This window comes from Atractosteus spatula, chromosome 10 (assembly GCF_055471065.1).
Source record: "Atractosteus spatula isolate fAtrSpa1 chromosome 10, fAtrSpa1.hap1, whole genome shotgun sequence".
In the NCBI taxonomy this organism is placed as follows: domain Eukaryota; kingdom Metazoa; phylum Chordata; class Actinopteri; order Semionotiformes; family Lepisosteidae; genus Atractosteus; species Atractosteus spatula.
Window position 1 is genome coordinate 18607410 of NC_142715.1, and position 21895 is coordinate 18629304.

The 21895-nt window shown below is 51.0% G+C and overlaps 6 non-coding genes and 3 pseudogenes across 6 annotated transcripts; 5 read left to right on the top strand and 4 right to left on the bottom strand.

The window, feature by feature from the left end:
- The first annotated feature begins 2818 nt into the window (after window positions 1-2818).
- LOC148825617 (U1 spliceosomal RNA) lies at window positions 2819-2982 on the top strand. Its single transcript, XR_016092272.1, has one exon. It is a non-coding gene; the product is annotated as a U1 spliceosomal RNA (small nuclear RNA).
- Window positions 2983-5054: 2072 nt separating this feature from the next.
- Window positions 5055-5173, top strand: LOC148825618 (5S ribosomal RNA; annotated as a pseudogene).
- Window positions 5174-5796: 623 nt separating this feature from the next.
- On the bottom strand, window positions 5797-5960 carry LOC148825619 (U1 spliceosomal RNA). The gene has a single exon (XR_016091980.1). It is a non-coding gene; the product is annotated as a U1 spliceosomal RNA (small nuclear RNA).
- A 1841-nt stretch (window positions 5961-7801) lies between these two features.
- Window positions 7802-7920, top strand: LOC148825620 (5S ribosomal RNA; annotated as a pseudogene).
- Window positions 7921-8541: 621 nt separating this feature from the next.
- On the bottom strand, window positions 8542-8705 carry LOC148825621 (U1 spliceosomal RNA). The gene has a single exon (XR_016091883.1). It is a non-coding gene; the product is annotated as a U1 spliceosomal RNA (small nuclear RNA).
- Window positions 8706-10546: 1841 nt separating this feature from the next.
- On the top strand, window positions 10547-10665 carry LOC148825622 (5S ribosomal RNA). The gene has a single exon (XR_016093039.1). It is a non-coding gene; the product is annotated as a 5S ribosomal RNA (ribosomal RNA).
- A 622-nt stretch (window positions 10666-11287) lies between these two features.
- On the bottom strand, window positions 11288-11451 carry LOC148825623 (U1 spliceosomal RNA). The gene has a single exon (XR_016092510.1). It is a non-coding gene; the product is annotated as a U1 spliceosomal RNA (small nuclear RNA).
- A 1841-nt stretch (window positions 11452-13292) lies between these two features.
- Window positions 13293-13411, top strand: LOC148825624 (5S ribosomal RNA; annotated as a pseudogene).
- Window positions 13412-14035: 624 nt separating this feature from the next.
- On the bottom strand, window positions 14036-14199 carry LOC148825625 (U1 spliceosomal RNA). Its single transcript, XR_016093113.1, has one exon. It is a non-coding gene; the product is annotated as a U1 spliceosomal RNA (small nuclear RNA).
- Window positions 14200-21895: the final 7696 nt, after the last annotated feature.

Here is a 21895-nt window from a genome sequence, read left to right on the forward strand (position 1 = left end):
GTGAGGACAAGGGCTTCTTTCATGGCTGAGGGAAGGAAGGCTGCCAGACGGAGAGGAGTGTTAGCCAGGAAACAGAGGCAGCTGCAGCGTCTCTACATGATGCTGCACAGTGGCTTCAATGTGCTCGAGGATATCACCCTTTTAAAAAAGGACATCCGGAGCATAGCGGAAGAAAGTAGTCGAGGAGTGCTGTTAAGAAGCTGAGTGCAGTTCTTGGAAGAAAATGAGAAGTGTACTCGCTTCTTTTTCAGGAAAGTGGTAGGCTCCAAGTCTGTCATGGAAAGTGTAGTTGATGAGGAGGGAAGAGAGAGAACAGAGCCGAGTGCTATCCTCTCCTGCATCGAGGCCTTCTACTTAAGACTGTACAGAGGTAAAGGATGAAGAAATTCATTTTTTTACCTCAAAGCTAGAAAACGTTTTGAGTGAAGAAGACAGGGAAGTACTTGAGAGGGATTTGACAGTAGAAGAGCTGAGACAGGCTATGGAGAGCTTACAGAAGGGGAAAACTCCGGGTGCTGACGGGCTCCCTAAGGAATTTTATTGCACCTTTTGGGATCTGCTTCAGGATCCGCTAAAGCTCCTTTACAAGGAAAGCTATAAGACAGAATTGCTGCCTGACTCCTTAAGAGAAGGCACTATCTCTCTCTTGTTTAAGAAAGGAGCAAAGAATGACATAAAGAACTGGAGACCCCTCAGCCTGTTAGGCGTGGACACTAAGATCCTGTCCAAAGCCCTTTTCCTGTACCTACAAAATGTAGTGACCTCACTGGTAGGGAAAGAACAGACTTGTGGGATAGCAGGAGGCCTGATGAGCGACAACCTGGCCTTGTTGAGGGATGTCTGTCTGTACTCAGAGGACCGCTCCCTCCCTCTGTGCATTTTAGGTGTAGACCTAGAAAAGGCCTTTGACCGACTAAACTGGCAGTACTTAACATCAGTACTTGAGCACAGGAAGTTTGGCCCCATCATGAGAAAGTGGATTAACCTGCTGTACACAGGTAGCAACAGCAGAGTAATGGTTAATGGCAATAGATCATGCCCCTTTGAAGTCTGTTCAGGGGTGAGGCAGGGCTGCCCATTATCCCCCTTGTTATTCGTTTTGGCTATGGAGCCCTTAGCCTGTGCCTTGCGCCAGGATCAGGCCATTAATGGGATACCAGTGCCTGGAAGTGGGGGGGGAGAGGTAAAGACATCTCTATAAATGGATGACATCACCCTGCTCCTCTCTGACAATGCCTCAATTAGCAGAGCTCTGCAGTGCTGTGATCGTTTCTCTTTGGCTTCCTCTGCAAAAATTAACAAATCTAAGAGTGAGATTTTTTATCAGAACTGGAGGGAGCCAAAAGAAGGACATGATCTCAGGCTGCAAGAGAAGAGAATTAAGGTCCTGGGGGTGTATTTTGGAGAAGAGATGGGAACAGTAAATTGGCAGATCAAATTGCCAATCTTAAACAAAAAACTGATGAATGGAAGGACCGAAACCTCACCATGACAGGGAAGGTGCTGGTCATAAAAGCCCAGCTCTTGCCTGTCTTGAATTTTCTGGCTTCTATCTTCCCAATCCCACACCATGTTGCAGCGGTGCTGAGGTGATGGATGTTTCATTTTCTATGGGGTGGGAAGCAGGAAAGACTCAGAAGGGAAATAATGTACAGGCCGCTACTCTCAGGGGGGAAGTCTGTCCCAGATATTGCCATGAAGCTGCTGTGCATTTTCCTGGCCTTTGTGCTGAGAGGCTTTGCACCAGCACCTGAAGCGCGTACCTGGACTTTTTTTGCCAGGCCCTGGGTAGGTAGCGAGGTGTTTAGAGTGTGGGGTGTCAGACCCAAGCTGGATGTCCCACTCTCTGACACATGCCCTGCAATTTATGGGACAGTTAAAAGTTTTCTAAGATCTCACCCAATTGGCCATATTCCCCTCCGAGATGTCAGCATCCAAAAACTGGAAGATTTCGTTGCACCGCAGAAGAATAGGCAGACCCCTGTGGGCATTTTAACATCAGCCCAAACAAGGAAGGTGTGGAAACACACATCTTCTAACGTCCAAAAACTGGAAGATTTCGTTGCACCGCAGAAGAATAGGCAGACCCCTGTGGGCATTTTAACATCAGCCCAAACAAGGAAGGTGTGGAAACACACATCCTCTAAGTTTCTGTGCAATATTCACAGAGATTTAGCCTGGAGTGTCGCCCACCAGTGCTTACCAGTCCGAACTTTCTTGTACCGTAGGGGCCTCACCCCCAGCTCTCGCTGGGTTAGGGTGGGCTGCGGCGAGGAGGAGACTGTGACCCATCTCCTGTGGTCCTGCTTTTTTGCTAAGGCCTTCTGGGCACTGTTTGAAGATTGGTTGCAAGCTCTCTCGCTCCAATTTACCCTGACCGCTGCTTTCGTCATATACGGCATCTCTCCTGTCAAACTTCCTCCTGACGTGTTTGACAGGATTTGGGCCGTGGTGAACAGTGGGAAAGACGCCCTGTGGAGAATGAGGAACATGGGGCTCTTTAAAGGCATCGAGGTCCCAGTCAAGGCAGCAGGTAGCCTGGCCCTGTTCATCACCCGAGAGAACTATTACTTCAGAGATCTGTGGAGAGAAGGGAGAGAGGAAGCAGAAAATCTGTGGGAAATAGAGAGCATAGGTCAATATCTCAAGAAACTGTGAAAAACATTATCAAGTTTAAGTAAAGTATGTGATTTGCACCAGAAAAAAAGAAAATTGTTGCTATGTAACTGGTACCATGTCAAAATGTAATGAGATGTGATCATATATACTGTTTTAAGTATGTATATTAATGTAAACCTTTCTAATTTGTGATGTCCTGAATTTTTTTATGAAAAGAAAATAAAGTTCTTAAAAAATCGGTTCACCCAGGGGGAGGCTCGGCCATTGCACTCCGGCTGTGCTGACCCCTGCGAATTCCCCAAATGTGGGAATCTCGACTGCATAATTTCTGGTAGTGGGGGACTGCGTTCACGCTCTCCCCTGATGTGCTTGGTCCAATATCGGACAAGGGAAAGTTACGATACCACGAGCTGCGATAGGATCCCAGTTCGAAAGGAGTCGATGCCACTGCTGGTTCCCGGTTTCTTTTAGTTAGAGGTCCAGGGAAGCATTTCAAGCTGGTTCCACTACTCCTTCCAGACATTAATTCCCTTTTCAAAGTCAGTCGTCTTGCTGTAGTCTGCATTATTTAGGCTGATTATCGAGGTTAGCCTTTATTTGGCCATGGGGGCCTCGGTACTGTATGCTAATTCTCAAGACAGTTTCACCCGTTTTCTGATTGCTAGGTTCTGTACCAGTGCAGACATGTCAAACAGTGAATGGCTGTACCTCTATTGTATCCGTGCTCAATTTGGGTGGGCAAAACGAGAAAACAAGCGTGCCGTTTCCTACACATCTGCAGTCGCCAATGCGCATTCGCAGTATGTCCCGGGACGCAATTCGGGCTCATTTGCATAACACCAGACCGGCAGATCACTACGCAAGCTCGCGTCGTGCGCCTGCCACACACCGAACAAACACCGGAGCCTTTTCAGCAATTTCCAAAAAACGGGCCTGCTCGCCTGCCCAGAAGGTTTGTCTCTTACCTGCTCTCCAGAGCCTGCTGCCTTCTGTGCTGTTCTCTCGGCACCGCTGCAGCGCACACAACTCCTGCAGCGCGGGGAGAAAGTTTCCACGCTCCGTCGCAGGGAAGGCTCGCTCCGTGCGCACACGTCCTTTCAATGCCAGTTCAACAAGTGCTCCGCATTAGCAGCGTCGGGGCTCCGGCGTGTCGCACCTCACCTCACCTCGCACAGCCCCCTCCTTGAATGTCTGGCGCTGGGCATGCCCCGCCCTCCTCCACCTAATCTTATCGCGTGTGACCACCGACAATGGCCACAATGCCGGGGAATGGCACCTGTAAAGTGTTAATTGGGGCACAGGAACAGCCCGTCTCGTCTCGGGGGCCGGCTTCAAAGACAATACAGCAAACACAGCGGGGCGGGGGAAGTAGACGACACGACACATGCAGGTACAATCAGCTCCGGCGGGAACGAGTCATTTGTCGGCCTTTTCAAGTGCTGGGAGCCGAGTAATCCTTCGCTTGTATCGTTTCTCCCCGGTGACTAGATCTCACCCTGCGACTCTCGACTGGGCTCACCCACGGCAGCCCAGCAGGTGTGAGCCTAGCCGGCACCCGGATGGGAGATTCCCCCCGGAAAAGCTCAGGTTGCTGCTGCTCCTGCAAGACGTGTGACTGGGACCAGTAGGGAGCGCTCACCCTGCGGTCTGTGTGGCTTTCTTATGCCCCAGCATCCTGATGGCGACACTCTGCTGCACAAACAGGCGCCGTCCTTCGGGGGAGGCGTAAAACCGAGGTCCCGACCCTCCTTGGCCATTAAGAAATCCCAGGGCGTCTCTCAAAATGAGACGCCGCGGGTGTCACTCTGGTGTTAGTGTTCCCCTTTACCAATCAGTCGGGGTCTCCTCCTAATCCCCGTCTCATATGTAACAATCAATGACGAGGCCCCCCTGTCCCGCGATATTGCACTTGTCTCCTGGCCGCTTGCTGGCGCCGTGAGATTTAGCACTCGCGCAAGAGATCGGGGGCAGAGCGCGAACGCAGTCTCCCGCCCCCCACAAAGTGTGCGCTCCAGGTTCCCTCTCAGGGCTCTGCAACACAGCGGAAAGGCAGCGAGAAGGAGCCTCTTGCTCTGACGCCGCAAGGCCACAAGAGGGCGGAGCTGCCGCGCGCCCGGCCGACGTGTTGGACTGGTGCGCTTTATGTGCTGAAATAAACACGCGACAGCCCAGAAATGTTTTGAGTGCTGTGCATTGGAGGTTTTTGTCTTGTGAAGACTTGCCTTGTGCTCCTCCGAGCAGATTGTTTGTTCTCCTCCAGTGCGGGACAAGTCAACACAAGGGAGCACATTCGCCAACATCCAGGTACACAATGCGATTTGGAAAGAAGCTCCTTTCCAAAGAGCTGCACACGAACGATCCTTCAGTCCCGCTCGGGGGGCGCGGAGCCCCAGCCACACACAGCTTCAAGTAGCGAGTCAGGCGCCGTGGCTTTTGCTTGCGGCCACACCACCCTGAATGTTCCCGATCTCTTCTGGTCTTGGAAGCTAAGCAGCGTTGGCCCTGGTTAGTACTTGGATGGGAGACTGCCTGGGAATACCAGGTACTGCAAGCTTTTGCTCTCTCGGCCAGCAGGGGTCGCCGTTGGTACCGTAGGTTTTGGGAGGAAAACCTGGAGGATGGAAAGGTGATCTATAGCCTCATCTCTAGAGATGTTTTGTTGCTATGGCATGTGTGTGACCCATATAAAAAAAAACCCATTTGTAAAACGAATATCGAAGCTGCCTCTAAATCTGCAAATGAAGATGAGTCGATAAACCACTTGTTTTTCGTATAACTATACATATATTCATTTATAACTGATTTCATTCATTGAGCACGGATACAATAGAGGTACAGCCATTCACTGTTATACATGTCTGCTCTGGTACAGAACCTAGCAATCAGAAAACGGGTGAAACTGTCTTGAGAATTAGCATACAGTACCGAGGCTCCCATGACCAAATAAAGGCTAACCTCGATAATCAGCCTAAATAATGCAGACTACAGCAAAATGACTGACTTTGAAAAGGGAATGAATGTCCGGAAGGAGTAGCGTAACCAGCTTGAAATGCTTCTCCGGACCTCTAACTAAAAGAAACCGGGAACCAGCAGTGGCATCGACTCCTTTCGAACTGGGATCCTATCGCAGCTCGTGGTGTCATAACTCTTCCGTATCTGATATTGGAACAAGCACATCAGGGGAGAGAGCGAACGCAGTCCCCCACTACCAGAAATTATGCAGTCGAGTTTCCCACATTTGGGGAATTCGCAGGGGTCAGCACAGCCGGAGTGCAATTGCCGAGCCTCGCTCTGGGTGAACCTCCTTCTTGATCAATGTATCTCCCCTGCCAGGTAAGTATGAGCTGTACAAGCCCCTGCAAGCGGCCCGCACCCACAGCACAAAGCGCGCAGCCTAGGCCAGCTCCTCGCCCCGCACACCACCGCCTCCTGCTGGGCCCACTCTTTCGCACACTCACACGCCACACTAACACTCAAAAGGGTGGGCAAAACGAGAAAACGAGCGCGCCGTTTCCTACACATCTGCAGTCGCCAATGCACATTCGCAGCATGTCCCGGGACGCAATTCGGCCTCATTTGCATCACACCAGACCGGCAGATCGCTACGCAAGCTCGCGTCGTGCGCCTGCCACACACCGAACAAACACCGGAGCCTTTTCAGCAATTTCCAAAAAACGGGCCTGCTCGCCTGCCCACAAGGTTTGTCTCTTACCCGCTCTCCAGAGCCTGCTGCCTTCTGTGCTGTTCTCTCGGCACCGCTGCAGCGCACACAACTCCTGCAGCGCGGGGAGAAAGTTTCCACGCTCCGCCGCAGGGAAGGCTCGCTCCGTGCGCACACGTCCTTTCAATGCCAGTTCAACAAGTGCTCCGCATTAGCAGCGTCGGGGCTCCGGCGTGTCGCACCTCACCTCACCTCGCACAGCCCCCTCCTTGAATGTCTGGCGCTGGGCATGCCCCGCCCTCCTCCACCTTATCTTATCGCGTGTGACCACCGACAATGGCCACAATGCCGGGGAATGGCACCTGTAAAGTGTTAATTGGGGCACAGGAACAGCCCGTCTCGTCTCGGGGGCCGGCTTCAAAAACAATACAGCAAACACAGCGGGGCGGGGGAAGTAGACGACACGACACATGCAGGTACATTCAGCTCCGGCGGGAACGAGTCATTTGTCGGCCTTTTCAAGTGCTGGGAGCCGAGTAATCCTTCGCTTGTATCGTTTCTCCCCGGTGACTAGATCTCACCCTGCGACTCTCGACTGGGCTCACCCACGGCAGCCCAGCAGGTGTGAGCCTAGCCGGCACCCGGATGGGAGATTCCCCCCGGAAAAGCTCAGGTTGCTGCTGCTCCTGCAAGACGTGTGACTGGGACCAGTAGGGAGCGCTCACCCTGCGGTCTGTGTGGCTTTCTTATGCCCCAGCATCCTGATGGCGACACTCTGCTGCACAAACAGGCGCCGTCCTTCGGGGGAGGCGTAAAACCGAGGTCCCGACCCTCCTTGGCCATTAAGAAATCCCAGGGCGTCTCTCAAAATGAGACGCCGCGGGTGTCACTCTGGTGTTAGTGTTCCCCTTTACCAATCAGTCGGGGTCTCCTCCTAATCCCCGTCTCATATGTAACAATCAATGACGAGGCCCACCTGTCCCGCGATATTGCACTTGTCTCCTGGCCGCTGGCTGGCGCCGTGAGATTTAGCACTCGCGCAAGAGATCGGGGGCAGAGCGCGAACGCGGTCTCCCGCCCCCCACAAAGTGTGCGCTCCAGGTTCCCTCTCAGGGCTCTGCAACACAGCGGAAAGGCAGCGAGAAGGAGCCTCTTGCTCTGACGCCGCAAGGCCACAAGTGGGCGGAGGTGCCGCGCGCCCGGCCGACGTGTTGGACTGGTGCGCTTTATGTGCTGAAATAAACACGCGACAGCCCAGAAATGTTTTGAGTGCTGTGCATTAGAGGTTTTTGTCTTGTGAAGACTTGCCTTGTGCTCCTCCGAGCAGTTTGTTTGTTCTCCTCCAGTGCGGGACAAGTCAACACAAGGGAGCACATTCGCCAACATCCAGGTACACAATGCGATTTGGAAAGAAGCTCCTTTCCAGAGAGCTGCACACGAACGATTCTTCAGTCCCGCTCGGGGGGCGCGGAGCCCCAGCCACACACAGCTTCAAGTAGCGAGTCAGGCGCCATGGCTTTTGCTTACGGCCACACCACCCTGAATGTTCCCGATCTCGTCTGATCTTGGAAGTTAAGTAGCGTTGGCCCTGGTTAGTACTTGGATGGGAGACTGCCTGGGAATACCAGGTGCTGCAAGCTTTTGCTCTCTCGGCCAGCAGGGGTCGCCGTTGGTACCGTAGGTTTTGGGAGGAAAACCTGGAGGATGGAAAGGTGATCTATAGCCTCATCTCTAGAGATGTTTTGTTGCTATGGCATGTGTGTGACCCATATAAAAAAAAACATTTGTAAAACGATTATCGAAGCTGCCTCTAAATCTGCAAATGAAGATGAGTCGATAAACCACTTGTTTTTCGTATAACTATACATATATTCATTTATTACTGATTTCATTCATTGAGCACGGATACAATAGAGGTACAGCCATTCACTGTTTGACATGTCTGCACTGGTACAGAACTTAGCAATCAGAAAACGGGTGAAACTGTCTTGAGAATTAGCATACAATACCGAGGCTCCCATGACCAAATAAAGGCTAACCTTGATAATCAGCCTAAATAATGCAGACTACAGCAAAATGACTGACTTTGAAAAGGGAACGAATGTCCGGAAGGAGTAGCGTAACCAGCTTGAAATGCTTCTCCGGACCTCTAACTAAAAGAAACCGGGAACCAGCAGTGGCATCGACTCCTTTCGAACTGGGATCCTATCGCAGCTCGTGGTATCATAACTCTTCCGTATCTGATATTGGACCAAGCACATCAGGGGAGAGCGCGAACGCAGTCCCCCACTACTAGAAATTATGCAGTCAAAATTCCCACATTTGGGGAATTCGCAGGGGTCAGCACAGCCAGAGTGCAATGACCGAGCCTCGCTCTGGGTGAACCTCCTTCTTGATCAAGGTATCTTCCCTGCCAGGTAAGTATGAGCTGTACAAGCCCCTGCAAGCGGCCCGCACCCACAGCACAAAGCGCGCAGCCTAGGCCAGCTCCTCGCCCCGCACACCACCGCCTCCTGCTGGGCCCACTCTTTCGCACACTCACACGCCACACTAACACTCAAAAGGGTGGGCAAAACGAGAAAACGAGCGCGCCGTTTCCTACACATCTGCAGTCGCCAATGCGCATTCGCAGCATGTCCCGGGACGCAATTTGGCCTCATTTGCATAACACCAGACCGGCAGATCGCTACGCAAGCTCGCGTCGTGCGCCTGCCACACACCGAACAAACACCGGAGCCTTTTCAGCAATTTCCAAAAAACGGGCCTGCTCGCCTGCCCACAAGGTTTGTCTCTTACCCGCTCTCCAGAGCCTGCTGCCTTCTGTGCTGTTCTCTCGGCACCGCTGCAGCGCACACAACTCCTGCAGCGCGGGGAGAAAGTTTCCACGCTCCGCCGCAGGGAAGGCTCGCTCCGTGCGCACACGTCCTTTCAATGCCAGTTCAACAAGTGCTCCGCATTAGCAGCGTCGGGGCTCCGGCGTGTCGCACCTCACCTCACCTCGCACAGCCCCCTCCTTGAATGTCTGGCGCTGGGCATGCCCCGCCCTCCTCCACCTTATCTTATTGCGTGTGACCACCGACAATGGCCACAATGCCGGGGAATGGCACCTGTAAAGTGTTAATTGGGGCACAGGAACAGCCCGTCTCGTCTCGGGGGCCGGCTTCAAAGACAATACAGCAAACACAGCGGGGCGGGGGAAGTAGACGACACGACACATGCAGGTACATTCAGCTCCGGCGGGAACGAGTCATTTGTCGGCCTTTTCAAGTGCTGGGAGCCGAGTAATCCTTCGCTTGTATTGTTTCTCCCCGGTGACTAGATCTCACCCTGCGACTCTCGACTGGGCTTACCCACAGCAGCCCAGCAGGTGTGAGCCTAGCCGGCACCCGGATGGGAGATTCCCCCCGGAAAAGCTCAGGTTGCTGCTGCTCCTGCAAGACGTGTGACTGGGACCAGTAGGGAGCGCTCACCCTGCGGTCTGTGTGGCTTTCTTATGCCCCAGCATCCTGATGGCGACACTCTGCTGCACAAACAGGCGCCGTCCTTCGGGGGAGGCGTAAAACCGAGGTCCCGACCCTCCTTGGCCATTAAGAAATCCCAGGGCGTCTCTCAAAATGAGATGCCGCGAGTGTCACTCTGGTGTTAGTGTTCCCCTTTACCAATCAGTCGGGGTCTCCTCCTAATCCCCGTCTCATATGTAACAGTCAATGACGAGGCCCCCCTGTCCCGCGATATTGCACTTGTCTCCTGGCCGCTGGCTGGCGCCGTGAGATTTAGCACTCGCGCAAGAGATCGGGGGCAGAGCGCGAACGCGGTCTCCCGCCCCCCACAAAGTGTGCGCTCCAGGTTCCCTCTCAGGGCTCTGCAACACAGCGGAAAGGCAGCGAGAAGGAGCCTCTTGCTCTGACGCCGCAAGGCCACAAGTGGGCGGAGGTGCTGCGCGCCCGGCCGACGTGTTGGACTGGTGCGCTTTATGTGCTGAAATAAACACGCGACAGCCCAGAAATGTTTTGAGTGCTGTGCATTGGAGGTTTTTGTCTTGTGAAGACTTGCCTTGTGCTCCTCCGAGCAGTTTGTTTGTTCTCCTCCAGTGCGGGATAAGTCAACACAAGGGAGCACATTCGCCAACATCCATGTACACAATGCGATTTGGAAAGAAGCTCCTTTCCAAAGAGCTGCACACGAATGATCCTTCAGTCCCGCTCGGGGGGCGCGGAGACCCAGCCACACACAGCTTCCAGTAGCGAGTCAGGCGCCAGGGCTTTCGCTTGCGGCCACACCACCCTGAATGTTCCCGATCTCGTCTGATCTTGGAAGCTAAGCAGGGTTGGGCCTGGTTAGTACTTGGATGGGAGACTGCCTGGGAATACCAGGTGCTGCAAGCTTTTGCTCTCTCGGCCAGCAGGGGTCGCCGTTGGTACCGTAGGTTTTGGGAGGAAAACCTGGAGGATGGAAAGGTGATCTATAGCCTCATCTCTAGAGATGTTTTGTTGCTATGGCATGTGTGTGACCCATATAAAAAAAACCCATTTGTAAAACGAATATCGAAGCTGCCTCTAAATCTGCAAATGAAGATGAGTCGATAAACCACTTGTTTTTCGTATAACTATACATATATTCATTTATTACTGATTTCATTCATTGAGCACGGATACAATAGAGGTACAGCCATTCACTGTTTGACATGTCTGCACTGGTATAGAACCTAGCAATCAGAAAACGGGTGAAACTGTCTTGAGAATTAGCAAACAGTACCGAGGCTCCCATGACCAAATAAAGGCTAACCTCAATAATCAGCCTAAATAATGCAGACTACAGCAAAATGACTGACTTTGAAAAGGGAATGAATGTCCGGAAGGAGTAGCGTAACCAGCTTGAAATGCTTCTCCGGACCTCTAACTAAAAGAAACCGTGAACTAGCAGTGGCATCGACTCCTTTCAAACTGTGATCCGATCGCAGCTCGTGGTGTCATAACTCTTCCGTATCTGATATTGGACCAAGCACATCAGGGGAGAGCGCGAACGCAGTCCCCCACTACCAGAAATTATGCAGTCGAGATTCCCACATTTGGGGAATTCGCAGGGGTCAGCACAGCCGGAGTGCAATGGCCAAGCCTCGCTCTGGGTGAACCTCCTTCTTGATCAAGGTATCTCCCCTGCCAGGTAAGTATGAGCTGTACAAGCCCCTGCAAGCGGCCCGCACCCACAGCACAAAGCGCGCAGCCTAGGCCAGCTCCTCGCCCCGCACACCACCGCCTCCTGCTGGGCCCACTCTTTCGCACACTCACACGCCACACTAACACTCAAAAGGGTGGGCAAAACGAGAAAACGAGCGCTTCGTTTCCTACACATCTGCAGTCGCCAATGCGCATTCGCAGCATGTCCCGGGACGCAATTCGGCCTCATTTGCATAACACCAGACCGGCAGATCGATACGCATGCTCGCGTCGTGCGCCTGCCACACACCGAAGAAACACCGGAGCCTTTTCAGCAATTTCCAAAAAACGGGCCTGCTCTCCTGCCCACAAGGTTTGTCTCTTACCCGCTCTCCAGAGCCTGCTGCCTTCTGTGCTGTTCTCTCGGCACCACTGCAGCGCACACAACTCCTGCAGCGCGGGGAGAAAGTTTCCACGCTCCGCCGCAGGGAAGGCTCGCTCCGTGCGCACACGTCCTTTCAATGCCAGTTCAACAAGTGCTCCGCATTAGCAGCGTCGGGGCTCCGGCGTGTCGCACCTCACCTCACCTCGCACAGCCCCCTCCTTGAATGTCTGGCGCTGGGCATGCCCCGCTCTCCTCCACCTTATCTTATCGCGTGTGACCACCGACAATGGCCACAATGCCGGGGAATTGCACCTGTAAAGTGTTAACTGGGGCACAGGAACAGCCCGTCTCGTCTTGGGGGCCGGCTTCAAAGACAATACAGCAAACACAGCGGGGCGGGGGAAGTAGACGACACGACACATGCAGGTACATTCAGCTCCGGCGGGAACGAGTCATTTGTCGGCCTTTTCAAGTGCTGGGAGCCGAGTAATCCTTCGCTTGTATCGTTTCTCCCCGGTGACTAGATCTCACCCTGCGACTCTCGACTGGGCTCACCCACGGCAGCCCAGCAGGTGTGAGCCTAGCCGGCACCCGGATGGGAGATTCCCCCCGGAAAAGCTCAGGTTGCTGCTGCTCCTGCAAGACGTGTGACTGGGACCAGTAGGGAGCGCTCACCCTGCGGTCTGTGTGGCTTTCTTATACCCCAGCATCCTGATGGCGACACTCTGCTGCACAAACAGGCGCCGTCCTTCGGGGGAGGCGTAAAACCGAGGTCCCGACCCTCCTTGGCCATTAAGAAATCCCAGGGCGTCTCTCAAAATGAGACGCCGCGGGTGTCACTCTGGTGTTAGTGTTCCCCTTTACCAATCAGTCGGGGTCTTCTCCTAATCCCCGTCTCATATGTAACAATCAATGACGAGGCCCCCCTGTCCCGCGATATTGCACTTGTCTCCTGGCCGCTGGCTGGCGCCGTGAGATTAAGCACTCGCGCAAGAGATCGGGGGCAGAGCGCGAACGCGGTCTCCCGCCCCCCACAAAGTGTGCGCTCCAGGTTCCCTCTCAGGGCTCTGCAACACAGCGGAAAGGCAGCAAGAAGGAGCCTCTTGCTCTGACGCCGCAAGGCCACAAGTGGGCGGAGGTGCCGCGCGCCCAGCCGACGTGTTGGACTGGTGCGCTTTATGTGCTGAAATAAACACGCGACAGCCCAGAAATGTTTTGAGTGCTGTGCATTGGAGGTTTTTGTCTTGTGAAGACTTGCCTTGTGCTCCTCCGAGCAGTTTGTTTGTTCTCCTCCAGTGCGGGACAAGTCAACACAAGGGAGCACATTCGCCAACATCCAGGCACACAATGCGATTTGGAAAGAAGCTCCTTTCCAAAGAGCTGCACACGAACGATCCTTCAGTCCCGCTCGGGGGGTGCGGAGCCCCAGCCACACACAGCTTCAAGTAGCAAGTCAGGCGCCACGGCTTTTGCTTGCGGCCACACCACCCTGAATGTTCCCGATCTCGTCTTATCTTGGAAGCTAAGCAGGGGTGGGCCTGGTTAGTACTTGGATGGGAGACTGCCTGGGAATACCAGGTGCTGCAAGCTTTTGCTCTCTCGGCCAGCAGGGGTCGCCGTTGGTACCGTAGGTTTTGGGAGGAAAACCTGGAGGATGGAAAGGTGATCTATAGCCTCATCTCTAGAGATGTTTTGTTGCTATGGCATGTGTGTGACCCATATAAAAAAAAAACCCATTTGTAAAACGAATATCGAAGCTGCCTCTAAATCTGCAAATGAAGATGAGTCGATAAACCACTTGTTTTTCGTATAACTATACATATATTCATTTATTACTGATTTCATTCATTGAGCACGGATACAATAGAGGTACAGCCATTCACTGTTTGACATGTCTGCACTGGTACAGAACCTAGCAATCAGAAAACGGGTGAAACTGTCTTGAGAATTAGCATACAGTACCGAGGCTCCCATGACCAAATAAAGGCTAACCTCGATAATCAGCCTAAATAATGCAGACTACAGCAAAATGACTGACTTTGAAAAGGGAATGAATGTCCGGAAGGAGTAGCGTAACCAGCTTGAAATGCTTCTCCGGACCTCTAACTAAAAGAAACCGGGAACCAGCAGTGGCATCGACTCCTTTCGAACTGGTATCTTATCGCAGCTCGTGGTGTCATAACTCTTCCGTATCTGATATTGGACCAAGCACATCAGGGGAGAGCGCGAACGCAGTCCCCCACTACCAGAAATTATGCAGTCGAGATTCCCACATTTGGGGAATTCGCAGGGGTCAGCACAGCCGGAGTGCAACGGCCGAGCCTCGCTCTGGGTGAACCTCCTTCTTGATCAAGGTATCTCCCCTGCCAGGTAAGTATGAGCTGTACAAGCCCCTGCAAGCGGCCCGCACCCACAGCACAAAGCGCGCAGCCTAGGCCAGCTCTTCGCCCCGCACACCACCGCCTCCTGCTGGGCCCACTCTTTCGCACACTCACACGCCACACTAACACTCAAAAGGGTGGGCAAAACGAGAAAACGAGCGCGCCGTTTCCTACACATCTGCAGTCGCCAATGCGCATTCGCAGCATGTCCCGGGACGCAATTCGGCCTCATTTGCATAACACCAGACCGGCAGATCGCTACGCAAGCTCGCGTCGTGCGCCTGCCACACACCGAACAAACACCGGAGCCTTTTCAACAATTTCCAAAAAACGGGCCTGCTCGCCTGCCCACAAGGTTTGTCTCTTACCCGCTCTCCAGAGCCTGCTGCCTTCTGTGCTGTTCTCTCGGCACCGCTGCAGCGCACACAACTCCTGCAGCGCGGGGAGAAAGTTTCCACGCTCCGCCGCAGGGAAGGCTCGCTCCGTGCGCACACGTCCTTTCAATGCCAGTTCAACAAGTGCTCCGCATTAGCAGCGTCGGGGCTCCGGCGTGTCGCACCTCACCTCACCTCGCACAGCCCCCTCCTTGAATGTCTGGCGCTGGGCATGCCCCGCCCTCCTCCACCTTATCTTATCGCATGTGACCACCGACAATGGCCACAATGCCGGGGAATGGCACCTGTAAAGTGTTAACTGGGGCACAGGAACAGCCCGTCTCGTCTCGGGGGCCGGCTTCAAAGACAATACAGCAAACACAGCGGGGCGGGGGAAGTAGACGACACGACACATGCAGGTACATTCAGCTCCGGCGGGAACGAGTCATTTGTCGGCCTTTTCAAGTGCAGGTGTGAGCCTAGCCGGCACCCGGATGGGAGATTCCCCCCGGAAAAGCTCAGGTTGCTGCTGCTCCTGCAAGAGGTGTTACTGGGACCAGTACGGAGCACTCACCCTGCGGTCCATGTGGCTTCCTTATGCCCCAGCACCCTGATGGCGACACTCTACCGCGCAAACAGGCGCCGTCCTTTGGGGGAGGCGGAAAACTGAGGTCCCGACCCTCCTTGTGTCAGTGTCTCAGGGAGAGGATGTGCACTGTGAGACTGACAGGGCTGTCTGGGAGAAGCTCCTCCTACAGGTCTAGGCACAGAAGAGCTTCACCAACAGAGTCACACAGCGAATGTGATAACCGCTACACTACGGAAACATGCAGGGGCTGCTGCTGGTGTCTTGCTTGCGTTTTGGGCTGAGAAAGAGAACGATGGGAATTCGTGCCCAGTGGCCAAGCGCTGAGCTTCACCAAAGCTATTCAGCTGCTTCCAGTATTTATGTTGGAGTGCACTGATTGACCGCGCTCTCACACCAGAGCCCAGCATGCCTGTCATGGACGGAGCAGGAAAGGCGGCCCCACATTCTACAGCCCTCTCCACACAATCGACAAAATCGGGCTACTGAACTGGAGAAAATCTCCACTCCAGAAAGTGCAAATATCATCTTAGAGAGTATAAATCCTATTGCCGAAGGTCAACACTGTCTACCAGAGTCACCCCTCCCACCTCCTGCAGGTTTCCGAGCTGCAGCGATGATCAGTTCGGCTCACACGCGAGAGGTCCTCGGTTGAAAACATGCGCCCCCTCTTCTCGTACGTTTTGCACATGATCGAGTGGTTTAAATACGGCTCCTTCGTACACGGTGCTGATCTTTTGGAAAGCAGGAGGCAAAACTGACACGTTCTCATACAAGGAGCTGAAACCAGGCCACCTGGGTGAAGATCAGGTATCGTAACCGCTAGACCATATGGGAGCATACAGCCATGTTGTGAGTGCGTCATGTAAGCAAACTGTAATTGCTGCCTTCATGACCTGCTTGGTGGAGAAAACACACAAGAGAGTTGGCACTCAGAGTGTCGAAGGGTCGATGTATACTAGGGCTCAGTTGAAATGCAACGTCAGGACTTTTCCAACTAGTGTCACACGAAGAGAGTACATCCTTTCCCACCCCCCTGTTTCTGTCTCGGTAACTCGCTGTGATCATATAGTGGCCAGTATTTTGTGTTGTGGCCGCAACAACCCCGGTTCGATTCCGGGTCCTGGCAGAATAGGAGGAGTACTGCCTGACTGGATGGTTGATGAATGACAGAGGCCACTCCGACCTCTTCTTGGTTTTCTTCAATGACTTACTAAGGATCTTCTTCACATTCGCCCATGCAGGGGAAGCCAGTTACACCAAAGCAAATGCAGGAAAGTGCATTTCAAGCAGAGACCAGAAGGGACTTGTTTACACCGAGAGTGGTCGGAGAATGGAACAATGCGCCCAGCCCTGTTGCTGGAGCCGATTCTTGATGAGACTTTCGGCTCACTAAGAGGCCCCCGCTGGATGCTAATCTTTCTGTTGTTCTCGCAGGTGCTGCGCTGCTTTTGAGCCGACAGAGCTCTTCCTGGTCTGTCGGCACAGCCCAATTGCAATTTCCACCTGGTTTCCCAACTGAGCTATTTCAGCGGTGCACACAGCCCACAGCCACCTGCTCCAGCCTTCCTGTGTTGCGGCATGAGCACACCAAGAGGAGCGGGAGAGTGTTGCAGGAACGTCACTCAGAAGGAAAGCCACCCAGCTGCGCCCTCTGAGCTCTGTCCAGCGCATCTTGCTCATGTGGACTCCTGCCTGCGACAGGCAGGAAACAATTAGCATGAACAGAACAACACCCCACGGGTGTCTCATGACCACACCTTAGGTTGTGACACGTGCAGGTGTGAGGGGTTGCCAGGCCAGATTGGACCAGAACTTGGGCGGAGGGGGGGTGGGAAAGCAGACAAAGAGGTGACACTTCAAAGTCTGCACGATCACAGCTCTCCGACGCCCCAGGCTTCCGCTCGATAAGCTACTGGATACACCTGCCCCTCCTCACACAGACCGTGGAAAACCTCCGAGTGGCAGGGCACTGTCTTCCTCCCAGGAGCGCTTGGACACGACGCACAGACAGAGCGACGGGAGCCACCGCCTGCCACACGGCTCCAGGTAGGACTCCACTCCGCAGGAGCCGCAGAGCAGAGCAGAGGAGCGGAGCAGGGGAGATGGGGGCTGCTTAGACTCGAGCTGTTGTTGCTGGGACGCTCTCTTTTCTTTTCTCGGGGTAAGAGTGAATGTTGAGTAGCCCTTAGAAATGAAGCAGAACACTTCAACGGTACTGGTGTGTGTGTGCCCGCGCCCTGGTGATTCTGGGAGACAGATTGAACCTGGGCTTAAAGAGAGGGGGCTTAGCCGTCTTACACTTGCTAGTTCTGCTTCTACCTCCTTAGAGGATCGGACTGCCTTTCACTGTGTCTTCTTTCACAGGATTGTGCACCTTTTCATTGCTCTCGCTTTCAGAGCCTCTGCACGGCACACGACTCAACATAAGGACACGCGTTGAAGTAAAAGCAGGAAGCACTCACAAGTACACTATAAATAACACTAATACAAATACCACTAATATTGCAACAGTAACACTATCACTAAGACTTACACTATCATCCTCTCTAACACTGACACAAAATACTACTACACTAATAATACTAATAATAACAGTAATGCTATCACTAAAAACTTACATGACTACTAGTGTAAATAATCTAACCTTATCTCTGTAATTATCACTAATATTAACAGGAATACTAGCATTAAAACAATCAATAGCACTATCATCATTAATACTCACATGAAAACTGTCATTAATATTAAAACTACCGATTGTACTCACACTAATTTTAACATGAAGACACTAATATTAGTATTAGTTGCTGTCCGTGACGTCACACCGCTCTTTGTGACGAAGGCGAGACACCTAGCCGTGGGCAGTGACGTGGCGCCTGTTGCTGTGGTTACCATACTGATGATTTGTAAACAGTGGGAAAATGCATTTAAACTGTTACCTACACAAATTTATCAACTTGAAACATAATTTTTAAATTCTAGCATACAATTCCTAAACAATCATTTGAATAATAGTTCTTTCATTTCGGATTGAACATTGTTAACACTAAAGGCACTATGGTAATTGATCGTCACAGGTTGTATTGACTGTTTTCTAGATATTAAAAACAGGGTCAAAATGGGAAAAGAATTAGTACTCACCAATCCGTGAAGTTAATCGATTATTCTATGGTTCTTCAGTTGAATTAATTAATTGTCGATAGATAAGTGATCAATAACTCTCCTCCGTGCGCTCCGCTCGCCTCCCGCAGTCTCGCTCTCTGATCCTGGTGCTCTAGTTGGTGTCCATGACGTCACAGCGCTCTTTCTGACGGAGCAGACATGTCTCCGCTGGAGGAGACTCCTGTCCGGAGCCCAGGGGGCTTTTCTTACAGATATAACATCTCCAATAATAAAGGCGATTCGTAACAGCTGGCAATGGAGAGCAACAAACCAAGGAATAAAATTCATTAAACCAAAAAAAAAGTTTACTTCACAGACTAAAATAATTCTATAGCATACTTCCGTAGAGCAGAAGAGAAAGGGCACAAGTCCCTGTAATGAGCTCTTTTAAGCATTTTAAACAAATCTCCACAGAATAGAAGCCAGGAGGATCAGACGCCTGATCCTGAAGGTTGAAGAGTATCTCCTGGTTTTATTTCCCACCGAGCTCTCAGCTCCTCAGCCAGTTTGATGATTTAATTAACTGTATAACTGTTTGTTTGTCTCACACGCAAGAAGTCTTCGGTTGGAAACAAGCTCCCCCTCTTCTCGCACGTTTTGCACGTTCGAGTGGTTTTAATGTGGCTCCTTCGTACACGGTGCTGATCTTTTGGAAAGCAGGAGGCAAAACTGACACGTGCCCATACCAGGAGTCGAACCCGGGCCGCCTGGGTGAAAACCAGGAATCCTAACTGCGAGACCCTAGGGGAGCACACAACCACACTGTTCCGGGCATCGTGCAAGCGAACTACATAATTATGAGAAAACATGCAAGAGAGTTGTCAAAGGGTCGATGTATACTGGGGCTCAGTTGAAATGCAACGTCAGGACTTTTCTGAATTATGTCACACGAAGAGAGCACAGCCTTTTCCGCCCACCCATGTGTGTCTCGGTAACTCGCCGTGATCCTATAGGGATCAGTACTTTGCGTTGTGGCCACAACAACCCCAGTTCGAATCCAGGTCACGGCAGAATTCCCGAGCTTACAGTCTGAGTAATTGGAGACTGCGCTATTCTGTTGCCTATGGTTATATACGGGTTTTTCACATGAAGCCGTATTGAACAGTATTTCTCGCATTGTGAACTTGTGTATACAGCGGTCCCCCGGGTTCCAGTTAGTGCGTAATTACGCGTCGATGAAAAACCGGCGGTTTAAAAAAAGATAATTAGCTCACTGATACTTTGATGTAGAGGATGTGGAAATATCCACGTCGTGGTCTTTAAAATGCATTTGGTTTGAAGGCGTTCTGTGCTTCCGTTGCGAAGATATGGACAAAAGAATATTCGTGCTTGGTCAAAAAAATGTCATATAAACGAAAAAGTAAAGGCTGAGAAAGCATTCACAATGTATTTTATACACAAAGCAAGTATTCTCGTGATTCTAAGAGGTTTCGTGTAAACGCTACAGGCGTGCCAAAATCGTTTTCGAATTTCAAGCTAACTTTACCCCGGTAGGACGGCACCTGTTTACAGTTTAGTGTCCCCGTCATTGTACTGGGGTATTAGGACCTGCATGGACCGTAGGGTGTGCACCCAGCGACAGAAACCAGACGTGCGTCGGGCTCGGCTGCGAGCAGGACAATGACGTCACGGGGACAAAGTAGAGGAAATCAAAACGGTCCTATAGAAGACCTGTGTCAGCTGTCGGTTTGCAGTCTGGACTCTAAATCCTCCGATCCGATTTTAAATCTCTCTAATACCTGAGCTGCAGCTTCTTCCGAGTACTTATTCGTATACTTATTATGTGTAAGTGTATAGATGAAACCTATACACCTATACACTTAGGTGTGTTCAGTTTAAATCAAAATGCTTTACTAATACAAGAGAGAAGTATAGTATGAAGGATGTGACAAATTTACGATTTCTTGGAACAAAACGTTTTTTATTTGCATTCGAAATGAAGCGGAATTTTAGCGTGACACACAAACCCTTTGTCTTTTTTAGAGTGATTTTTAAACAGACAAAAATATAGAAAACGTGTTTTTTTGGCCCTCCAATAGCAGGGTCAGTGGCGTAATAAATAACGCGTCAGGCCTCGCGTCAGAAGATTATAGGTTCGACTGCCGTCTGGCTCATTGTGTTTATACCACTTACATTCTTTTATATAAATGAACTGCACCTGAAATCTATAGAAAACACTTTGGGAAAAGTTGTCGAAATTCGCATGAGGCTGCAGACAACTTAACACTGTACTGTCTGGAGATCAGCTCCTGCTCTGAACTTAATTGCAATGAAAAACTATGCGTAACAAAGCTGGAGAACAGCTGAACTTGTGCTCAGTTCGGTGATGAGGGTTCAGAACTGGCGTTGTTGTAATAAGCACGAACTGCACAGGCTCTGAATCAGACCATTTCAATTAGTCTGATCAGTGTAGGACACGTTAATGTAGAATTATTAATAGGTTTATTAGCTAGTTAGTTCAGGTTTACCCACCTGAACTAATGTAGAATTACTACTCGGTCTGTCTCTTGTTTGTATATAAATGAATGTCTCTGACAACTTAATGTTAGTTTTTAATTTAGTTTTACGATGTAGGTCTGGCGTTGACATATGCACAAGTATACGAAATGTCTCACTCCTGATTCAACTCATGTTCTATAGGAGATTGGCGATTCCTCTTGTTTCTCGTACAACCATATCAGAACAGAAGACCGTGTCACCCAGCTCTGATTCAAGATTGACTCGCATCTTTATCCCTTTTTTGTTCGTGATCATTATTTGAACTTTTTCGAAATGAAATGACAGTGATCAAACATGCAGGCAGATTTTTGAAAAGTATTCGGAATTGACAGGGTGCCCCTTTGGAATAGTCGTCAGAAAAAGTGAGAAAAGGAAAGTTATGTAAGCTCTCACACAAAGCATTGAAGATTGGAATCTGAGTTTAAAAAAGCTACCCGTCTCCCAATGATAGGCAGGGATACACACCATGACACTAACTAGGAGCACTTGTCAGCTGTTAGGAGGCATTTCCTCTTAACACTACTATTGTTTCGGGTTTCGGCTTTTACAACAGAATAACAAAACAGCTTCAATTACGTCGATTAGACTCAGCGAAACTTTAACACCTATGATATTACGAGTGCTTTGCACGAGTCGAACTTCAAGAAGAAACTACTACAACAGTTGTGGACATACAGTAATTCAATACCACCAGCAAAGTCCAATGCTGGCAATGTCTGAGAAAATAATGTTCACTCATGGAATTTGGTCTTTGAATGGCTGGCGGGAAAATTCATTTATACTCCTGTTGCGCCCTCAGCTGAAACATGTTAAAATAACAAGGCAGATTTGTTGGAGAACCTCACAAGAATTATTGGGTTAGCACTGTATGTATTCTGGTATATTTACTTTAATTTTAATATAAATGTAAACATGCATGCTGTATAATATATTGTAATTTTAAAATATGTTAGCTGAGGATGCGAGGGGGGCAATTACACCTTGTGAAACAAGCAAGGAACTGTAAAAAAGGCTGGTATTTGAAAAAAATTGGCGATCACAGGAAAACCACAATTTATGTGGTATTATC